This window comes from Pteropus alecto, unplaced genomic scaffold (assembly GCF_000325575.1).
Source record: "Pteropus alecto unplaced genomic scaffold, ASM32557v1 scaffold233, whole genome shotgun sequence".
In the NCBI taxonomy this organism is placed as follows: domain Eukaryota; kingdom Metazoa; phylum Chordata; class Mammalia; order Chiroptera; family Pteropodidae; genus Pteropus; species Pteropus alecto.
The window spans coordinates 1297295-1308466 of record NW_006434367.1 but is presented as its reverse complement, the minus strand read 5'-3'; positions in this window follow the sequence as shown (position 1 = coordinate 1308466).

The following is an 11172-nucleotide window of genomic DNA, read 5'->3' as shown; positions in this document are numbered from 1 at the left end:
GTAATTGTTCTTGTCTGAGTGTCTGTTTTGTGTTTTCTGCGCAAGTGATGAGGGAAAGCCTGAGTTCACAAAAGACACCCTTGGGGTGTCTCCTGAGACATTTCAAAGAAGGGTTTGTAGAGGGAGCTGACTATGGCATAAAGTTTTTTCCAGGCAGACTAAGAACATTGTGTGAAGTTGAGTGACTGTCTTTTGATGTAAACTAGTCTCCGGAGGGTTCTTTTGACAGGGGTTTAGTGAGGAATGTTTGGAAGATTGTCATGGGAGACCCAGGATATCCCGATCAGTTTCCCTATATCAATCAATGGTTAAACCTTGTTCAGACACCCCCTCCTTGGCTCTGCCGGTGTACCCTTTCTCTAAGGGTGCGAGTCTTAGTTGTGGGCACCCTGAAACATGCAACAACTGAATCTCCAAGACAGCCCAGTCCCTCAGTCCTCCAATCTCCACCGGAGGACAGTGACCTTCCCCCATCCTATAATCCAGGACAACAGAGGCCCAATAGCACCACCTCACCTCCTTGGACATAGGCAGGTAACCCCTATAGGCCTCCTGCTCCCGCTCCAAGTGGGGCACCAGCTGATACCACCACCCCGGCCATTCTCCCCTTGGAGAAGCACCATTCCAGGGGCGTCATGCAGACAGGTCCTTTATGGTTTACGTGCCTTTCTCGACTAGTGACTATACAACAGGAAGGCACAGAATCAGCCTTTCTCTGAGGAACCCCAGGCATTAATGGGACTCTTAGAGAGTGTCTTTCAGACTCACTGCCCCACTTGGGATGATTGTCAACAGCTTTTAGTTACCCTCTTCACCGAAGAAGAACGCGGACGCATTTGGCGGAAGCACAAAAGATAGCTGCGGGAGGGAGGAGAGTTGAGGAAGCACGAGAACAGATTGAGGAGGAATTTCTCTCCACCCGCCCAGACTGGGGACACAATTCTCAGGCAGGGAGAACGGCATTAGATCGGTACCACCAGATTCTAACTGGGGGAATTAGGATGGCTGCTCGTCAGCCAACTAACCTTTCTAAGGTAACCGAAGTTATACAGGAACCTCAGGAATCCCCCGGAGCATTTCTTGAATGACTATAGGAGGCGTACTGGGTATACACCCCCATTGATCCTGAGGCCCCTGAGAACCAGCAGGCAATTAATGTAATCTTTGCTCAGGCAGCCCCTGACATCCTGCGTAAATTGCAAAAAATTAGAAGGTTTTGCAGGGATGAACCTGTCCCAACTTGTTGAGATAGCCCAGAAGGTGTTCAACAACAGGGAGGCACCGGATGACCCCAAACATATGGCTAAAATAATGGTAGCTGCCATACAGGAGGAGAGATCAGGGAAGACTAAGGCACGACAAGGGAGATCAGAAAAAGGCCCAAGTAAGGGTTGCATATCCCTAGGGAAAAATCAATGTGCCTACTGCAAGAAAGAAGGTCATTGGAAGAATGAATGTCCTGAGAAAAACGCAAAAGACCAGGGAAACTGCAAGACTAAAATCCTCGTCACTGAGGAAGAGGACTGACGGGGCTGGGGCTCCTACACACTAAGCCCCCAGGAGCCCAGGGTAGCCTTAAAAATTGGGGGCCCCTCCACCCGCCCAGACTGGGGACACAATTCTCAGGCAGGGAGAACGGCATTAGATCGGTACCACCAGATTCTAATTGGGGGAATTAGGATGGCTGCTCGTCAGCCAACTAACCTTTCTAAGGTAACCGAAGTTATACAGGGACCTCAGGAATCCCTTGGAGTGTTTCTTAAATGACTACAGGAGGCATACTGGGTATACAACCTCATTGATCCTGAGGCCCCAGGGTTAAGCAATACCCGATTGCCCAAGATGCCAAAATTGGTATAAGGAAACATATCCAGCGGCTGTGGAAAGTGGGGATTCTCGTGCCATGCCAATCGCCGTGGAACACTCCCTTGCTCCCAGTCCAGAAGCCTGGTACTCAGGACTACCAGCCAGTACAAGACTTAAGAGAAGTGAACAAGAGGGTTGAAACCATCCACCCGACTGTACCCAACCTGTACACTCTCTTAAGCTTGTTACCTCCTGAGAGAACTGTTTATACTGTACTAGATTTAAAGGATGCTTTCTTCAGCATTCCCTTAGCCCCTAGCAGCCAGCCTATCTTTGTGTTCGAGTGGACAGACCCAGAGAGGGGATTCTCGGGCCAACTAACCTGGACGCGTTTACCACAAGGATGTAAAAATTCTCCTACCTATTTGATAAGGCCCTAAGTACAGATCTTCGACCTTTCCATCAGCGTAATCTTGACTGTACATTACTCCAGTATGTTGATGATTTACTATTAGCAGCTGAAACCGAGGAGGTCTGTCTCGTGGCAAGCAGGAACTTACTTGGCACCCTAGAGGCATACGGGTCCCCGGTCTCGGCTAAGAAAGCCCAGCTGTGCACCCAGTTGGTGGCCTACTTTGGGTATACCCTCGAAGGAGGAAAACGGACTCTCTCTCCCGGCAGAGGATTGAAGCCATTCTTCAGATTCCGGTACCCACCACCAAGAGACAGGTAAGAGAATTCCTCGGGGCGGCAGGCTATTGCAGACTTTGGATTCCTCGGTTCGCAGAGATCGCAAAGCCCCTGTACTCGGCTACAGGAGGAAATCAGCCTCTCAATTGGACAGAGACAGAACAGAAGGCCTTTGACCTTCTCAAGCAGGCACTCATATCAGCCCCAGCCCTTGCTCTTCCAGCCATCACCAAGGGATTTCATCTTTTTGTGAGTGAGACCAAGGGAATCGCCAAAGGGGTCCTAACCCAAACGCTAGGCCCATGGTGCCAACCAGTAGCCTATCTATCAAAGAGACTAGTCTCAGTGGCCTCCAAATGGCCACTCTGCCTATGAGCCATAGCAGCGATGGCTCTCCTTGTCAAAGAAGCTGACAGACTCACCCTTGGGCAGAGTCTAGACATTACTGCCCCTCATGCGGTAGAGGCCCTTCTCTGCAGTAGCCCAGAACGATGGATGACTAACTCCAGAATCACTTAATACCAGGCTTTCCTCCTCGACCAGCCAAGGATCAACTTCTCCAAAGCTACTGTCATCAACCCAGCCAATCTGTTGCCAGACCCAGACCCCAAGACTCCCATTCATGACTGCATAGATTTCACTGATGCTGTGTGTTCCTCTCAGCCAGACCTCAAAGACTCCCCTCTGCCTGAGGCCGATGAAGTTCTGTTCACAGACAGAAGCAGCTTCATGCAAGAAGAAAGAAAGTATACTGGGGCAGTGGTCGTAACTCTAACTAGCACCATCTGGTCACAGGCTCTTCCCCATGGGACTTCTGCGCAAAAGGGCGAACTCATTGCCCTCACTGAGGCACTAAGATGGGGAAAGGATAAGGCAGTCACAATATACACAGACAGCTGATACGCCTTTGCCACTGCACATGTACATGGAGCCATCTACAAGGAAAGAGGGCTTCTGACTTCAGCTGGGAAGGACATCAAGAACAAGGAGGAGATCTTAGCCTTACTTGAAGCCATATGGATGCCTAAGGCTCTGGATATTCTTCATTGTAAAGGGTATCAAAAAGAGAATAGTCTTGAGGCTGAGGGAAACTGATGAGCTGATGTAGAGGCAAGAACAGCGGCCACGAGGCCAGTGGGACCCCCATCACATCTACTGACTGTTGTCCCTTACCCAGAACTGTCTCTGTCTCCGACCTATATGGTGGAAGAAAACATGTATTTTCAAGACAAGGGAGCCACGAGGAACCAACAGGGGTGGCGGACAACCCCAGATGGAAAAATCGGGTTCTCACAGGCCCTTGGAAGGACTCTCCTCCACCAACTACACCAGACCACACACCTAGGGCGAACTAAGATGCTCCAAGCTTTAGACCCCTACTTTCACTTGTTGGAAGGGAGAAGAACCGCAGAGGAGATTGCCTCTCAATGCCCAGCTTGTGCCCAAGTTAATCCAAAGAAGGGGAAGATAGAAGAACCTAGGCATTGGGAAAGAGGAACTTATCCGGGGGACCACTGGGAAGTCAATTTCACTGAGGTAACCCCGACTGTGGGAGGCTACAAATATTTACTTGTTTTTATAGACACCTTTTCAGGATGGGTAGAGGCCTTCCCCACCAGGAAAGAAACTGCCTTAGTAGTTACTAAGAAACCACTACAAGAAATTCTCCCTCGATTTGGTCTCCCTGGAACTTCAGGGTTGAATAACAGACCAGCCTTCGTAACAAACGTAACACAGCAATTGGCTAGCTACCTAAATTTGCAATGGAAACTCCACTGCGCCTACCGGCCCCAAAGTTTGGGCCAAGTAGAGTGAATGAATTGGACCCTAAAAGAGACATTAGTCAAGTTAGGATTAGAAACTGGTGGGACCTGGGTAGAACTTCTCCCCTTTGCTCTTCTCTGAGCCAGGTGTACTCCATATTTTAATGGATTCACCCTATTTGAAATTTTCTTTGGAAAACTCCTACCTTTAGTACCTAGAATAGAAGATGAGAAAATGGCAGAACTATGTAACCTTGTCTTACTTAAGTCTTTACAGGCCTTTCAAACTGTACAGAAGGAAATTTGGTCCCGGGTTTGTGTTGCCCACTCAGCTCCGGGGGACGGACTTCCCCATCAGTTTCAGCCTGGGGACTCTGTGTGGATCCGGAAGTTCACTTCCAAAGGACTAGAACCCAAATGGAAAGGACCCTGCACTGTCTACCTGACAATGCCCACTGCAGTTAAAGTAGATGGCATCCCATCATGGATTCATCACTCCCATGTGAAGGCAGCACGAGAGTGGACAGCTCAGGAAGACAGGCCCTTAAGACTAAGACTCAAGCATACATAAGTCTAACCCTCTGTTTCTTCCTTTTTCCCTCTTTAGCCCAGGCATACAGAAACATACACCAGCCTAGAGTATGGGAGCTTATAGTAACCGAGACTGGTGAAATTACTGCCCAGAACATCACCAACCACAGTACTCTGGAGATCCGAGTAGACTTGTGCCAGCTTGCCAGAGTCTGGCAAGACATCACCTTGGATTGGGATCTTTTATAGGTGGAGGAGCATACTTAGGCTACAAGGGGGGACCCGGCTGTGGCATATTATCAGCTGAGAAGAGCCTCTTAAGGATAGGACTCTATATTTGTCCTCAAGGACATTACCCAGGGATATCTGGCCGCATGGGTAATATGGGACTTGGATGTGAGGGCCAGGACAATTTTCTTGTGCTAACTGGGGTTGTGAGACTATCTCCACTATAGATAATTATAAAAAACAGAATGATAATCATATTAGATTAATAAGAGGACCAAGCCCCTCCACATGCTCTCTTGGGTCTTGCAATCCTATCAAAATCACCATCAAAACTGGTAGCCCTAGGGGACAACACTATTGGCTTACAGGACAGACATGGGGTATCAGATTATATAAAACTGGGTATGATTCAGGATTATATTTTATTATACAGGTTAAGGACCCTCCCAGGAAAGCTAACCCTATAGGACCCAACAAACCACTTCTAGTTCCAGGACTACCCCAAAGTCCTACAACTAAGAGAACTTCTGTTTCCGGAGCAACTCCAACTCTAGCTCTAGCCCCTCTGGGTAGTAGCCTAACAGCTATTAAACCCCAAGCTTTCGACCAGCCACAACCGACCTGTGGGTTGACAGTAAATAGAAGAAAAATAGACTTTTTTCTATTTTGTGTTCAGACAGAATGAGGAATGGAGTTTAGGGCTTAAAAATCATGTACCTCTACATTTTGGGGCTGCTTAATTTGGGGTCTGCGTACCCCTGGCAAACCCAGCTGGCTGAATAAAGAGTGTGTTTCCTATAACTCACTGGTTTCTGGTGGTCCGTGTGTCTATCGGAGGCTGGCAGTTGCAACAACATCAATTAGCACAAGACACTATTCATGAAAGCAAGTCAGAAACTTTATTCCTTGGCCAAGAAATACAGAAAGATAATGAAATGCCTAATGATTCCTTCTCCCTGATTCTGGAGAATTAGGAAAATATTAGAGGGTCTGGATAGGGGAAGGTGGGTAGGTTCAGGCATGGGGATTCCTGAGAAGGGGTGGAGAGTTCTCAGATATCCAAGGGAGCATGTGCAGTCCCCAAACATGCTTGGAAGATGCCTAGCCATACATCACATGTCTCATTTAATGTTAAATCTCCAATCCTGGGCATGACTTTTGGTATACTAATGAAGAAAAGTTCATCAAAAGGTTGCTTGGGAAATTGTTCTCCAGGTTGACTGTTTTATAATTTAGTTGCAATTCTAATGCGGTCATAGAAGGTATGCACAGCATTTACCTATCCTGCCATCTTGACTGGAACTCAAATTACAATTTCCATTACAGGACTGACTATTGCTTATAACTTGATTGATAATGAGAATTTGCTTTGCACAGTGGAAATAAAAGGTATTTTCCAGGGGCTAGGGGTAGAGGTGAGACGGGACATCACTTGTCAAATTCTTAATCTGCAGGAAATGAAATGAGACATCTCTTGCATAGTTAATCTTTTTAGTAAACCTAGTTAAATTTTCTTCCCTCCTTTCTCTGGAAAAGAATCCCTCTCCCTCAAATCCTGTAATTGCCCTGGCGACTCAGATCCTCTGGCTATTGATAAGAGTCATCAGCTCAATGTTAAGCAGAAATGGTGTTCAGCCAGAGTCTGAGGGGGAAGGGAATTTAAGCCAAAAGTCTTTCTTTTTACTCTTTAAGAAACGTATAAACCAAGCCTGTTTTCCTTTACTCACTTAATAGGCAAATGGGGGCGCGGGGCGCACGGACGTTCCTGTAGCCCTTGGGCTCCGTCGTCTGCCCCGGGTGCCCGCGGCTGCGAGCGAGCAGGGCCCGGGGCGTCCAGGGGCACCCTGGCTGGATGGCCGCAAAAGGAGGGGGCGGCAAAAGCCTAAGGCACCCTGTCGTCAAGGACTGTGGCCATTCTAAACAGGAAGCAGATACAGAAGAAGAGACCTCCTGGCCCTCAGCATCCATACTAATAAGAAGAGGGTTCATGGCTCTTAGAAAAGAGTTAGGCAGGAAAGTAGTTAGGGAGTTTTGGGTTTGCCTGCAAAGATGCTAAGGTCATTCTATCTAGAAGGGGTTCGCCCTAATCTGCCCACAAGTAGAAGGGAATTAAGGCATTTTTTAAACTCACACAAGGAAACCAATAGGCAGAGATTTAGGTACCAGTTTAAGTACCAGTTTAAGTACCAGTTTAAGGTACAGTCACTTGTACCTGTGCAATGAAGACCCCAACGACCTTCAGCTCACTTGAGTCTCATTATACCATCATTATAATTAGCCCAGAAGTTCATTAATTTCATTATAACAGACTGAATTCTGGGAACAAACATGCGCAGAAAGCAAAATAATGAATTGCTGAGTCCTGTCAATCTTAGTTGTCAATCAAGAAAACCCACTCCTCTAAGAAAAGTAACCACCCCCAGTCAAAAGGGATAAAAAACTTGAAGTCTTTGTTACCAGGCCTTTTTAGTCAGAGCTTCTCTTGCTCGGGCCTGCTTCCACATCTGGAAGTGTACTTTCCTTTCTATTAAAACTTTTCTTCTTTTCTACTGTTTTTTGGTGTCTTGCTCAATTCTTTGTTCGAGACATCAAGAACCTGGACAATGCGCCGTGAGAGGACCCCACTCTCTGGTAACAGGAAAAAATTAGCTGCAAAAAGGACAAGAGGGAAATTTTGGAGTGATGAAAATGTACACTTAAATTGGAAAATTTTAATGTCATAAATTATACTTTAGTAAGCAGACTTTTAAAAAACACCTGTGCTTGCAAGGAGGGAGCTTTGATTAGGCGATAAGAATGTGTGTGTAGTAATTCAGTGTTGTATAAATGGGGTTGTTAATATGATAAGAAAGAGAAGTTACAGATAACAAGAAACTAGACTAGATTCAGATACTGAATTGGTTTTTATAGATATAATTGTTTAAATATACACATAACAAATCTTTATTACTGAAATAATAAAGAGACATGCCATGCATACATTTATTGAAACTCATTAAATGGTGCACTTAAGATTTGTATATTTCACTCTGTAAATTTACCTGAGCCAGAGAAAAGTATTAAAATCCATGTTAAAGTGTTTAGGGATGAAATGACTTGATGTTGCAAATATTGCAAACTGTTAACAATTGTAGAATCTAGGTGGTGAATAGAATTCATTAAACTTAATATGTCTGCAATTTTTTCATAGTAAAACATAAGGGAGTCACTTCATAAATTTTATAAGTATGTAACCAATGTACTGTATACCTGAAACTAATGTAAAATAAAAATTAAAAGAAAACAGGGAAATAGTTTTAAGACAGATTCAGCCTACTTTTACACTGAGAACTTTTTTAGTTTAAACATTCTTCTATTTATATTTCTGTCCTTTCAGGTTATTTTTACTCATTCAACTTTTTTATTAGATTTTTTTTTTTCATTCTTGTAATGAAGTTCTTCCAGACTCAAAGTTTTTGACATTTAGAGCATATTCCTCTTTAAAGAAATAGACTCAGGAAATAGTTTTAAATCAGTTGACATTTTATGCTTTTTTTGATTATTATTTTATAATAGCAAAAAACTTGAGAACCTTATTTGAATTAGTGAGATTCTCGAAAAAGTAGAAACATTCAAAGTTAAAATGTATAATTATCAACCTAATTTTTAGTTAAGAACTTGATCAAATGAATTATGCAAAAATTAAAGTAAAATACTATTATGAAGACAAAGCTTGATTACCTTCTAATAAACGTATCATTGTAAAAATTTAGACAAAGGCCTAATAAACTTATATGGTAAATAAAATTGAGTTAAAGAGAAACTAGAAATTGAATATCTTATTATTACCAAATACAAATTATTCAGATGCATTGCTGAGGGTGAAACTTAGTTTCAGGAGACCCCAGTCTACAGTGGATTGTTAGAGAACTGAGTTCTAGGATTCACTCTTCTGCTCACTGCTGTGGCCTCAGGGTCATTTAATCCTGCTGAGCCTCTGATTTTTCAACTATAAAAATATTTACCTACAGGACAGGGTTATTGTAGAATCACATAATGTAATACGTATAAAAGCACTTTGGGAATTATAAACTGTTATATAAACATAAATATTAAAATAATTTTCATTATGACTTTAGGGAAACAGTGCTATAAAATTAACTGTTTTCTGTGATTTTGTTACAATACTTTATTTTCGATTCTTCAGAATTTGCTCAGGAAAAATGGTTTTAATCGAACACTTTTTATTTTGTCTTGTAGAAAGCACTCTGCGAGGGCAGCCTGGAATACAAACATGAATCAGATACCTATAGTCCTGCCATCAAATGAATCGCCCCTGAGGTAAACTTCTACTATTTATGTATTGATTTTCTTCAAGATAGTTACACATTTATACAGAGGTCTTATAGAAAAAAATATCCTTTTCAGTTTTTGAGAAAAGTGAGGAGTTCTTTCAGATACAACAGTATTGATCAACAAAATAAATACTAGTAGCAGCTTAAAAAAAATAGGTTGCTTGGAAAAGGGTTCCAGGTGCCACCTTGGATTTTTTTGGTGCAAACCAATTTCTTTGTGGTGGTCCTTGGATTTCTTACCTGATCTCTGCCAGTAGGCTTAGTTAGCCCTGGAATTCCTGCCTTTTCTTGAAGAGTTCAGCCAGCTTTTTGCCAGGGGATATGTTAGAATATAAGAAAGTCAGGAAAAGTTTAATGATGTGGTGGCACAACCTGGTGACATAAAGGCAGTTGAGACAAAGGATTACTAGGATGAGTACTCAAATAAAGGAGGATAGAAGGGGAGCAGTAGGAGTTATGTCAGTCTTACAAGTCAGTCTTATAGTCTGGTTTTAGAGGCCTTTTATCTCTTTAATTTTTCATTAGCTTATTAAAATGAATGTTTGAAGGTTGTTTGGAATTTTGAAAACTTCTGTAAGCTCGGCATGCCGATTAAGACAAATATCTCATTTATTTTGTTCTATTTGGAAACGCTTACTTTCAAGTGTAGTTTTTAAATGATTTTGTCAAATTTGAACACTCCTAATATTGGCCAAGCAACTCCAGGCTGTATCCAGCAAGATTTTGCCTCTTTTGCAAATATATGCACCTTCTGGGACAACAGTTCTTAAACATTAAATAAGTGGATATGCCAAAAAGGGTCATGATAAATTTTTTGAAGGTAAAGGATCCTGTTTCTTAATTTTCACATGAGTCCTCCTAGTGGACACAGTTCAGCTCAAATTGAAGCCAGTCTGATGCTAGACCCAGATTGGTTCTTAAATTGAACCTAGTTCAGTTAAGTCAAGCCCAGTCTTATCCCAGACCTAGTCTGGTTCTTAGATGGGACACAGTCCAACTCCAGCGTTAACCAATAATTTCCATGGATCCTTGATTTGGGGAAAGGATTAAATTGCTGAGGAATGGGTATAACCAAGTAATTCTGAACAAAATGGCGAATTGCAGCTGCCACCAATAGCTTTCAACATGGAATTAGATGTTGATTCCAAACAAATGGGAACTTGTCAGCTAAACTCTCAGCAGTTTCCAATGTGGAATCCAGGGGCATCTAAGGACTAGAGTTTTCACCCAGGAATTATAGTCTGAAAGGCTAGGAGCTTAGCTCCTGGTACACCATCTGCAAGCTCAATTGGTTCTGGACAGAATTCTCTACCAGCTCAATTAGCTTCCAGTAGAATTGTCTACCAGTTTAGGCTGACCTTTCCTGTATAAGAAAGCCAATTAGATCAGGAGTTTGAAAGCAAAGAGAGTGGAGCTCAAACCAAGATGGACTTACCAGGAGCCCTCAGAAATAGCAAGAAAGACAGTGAACTCAAAATAGGGTTTATAAGCACCACTCCTGTGTTTCTTCTTGTCCCCAGATGCTGTAAGAAGTTCACTTCAGTTCTGACTCTGCCACTGTCAGCGCCGAGCTGATGGAGAAGGGAAGGTTTCCATGGTGAGACGCTCAGTTGAAAAAATGCACAAGAGGCCAACATGAGAATGAAACAACAGGCACCAACTTTATTGTGAGGAGCGCACTTCTGTTGCAGGAAGTGCAGTTCTATCGCGGGCAGCACGCTTCTGCTTCTGCTCTTCTGTACCCCTTCTTGTGCTCCCCTTCTGCTCCCCAGGGGACCACATGGCTCCATACATATCAAAGTACAACAGTGGCATTCAGC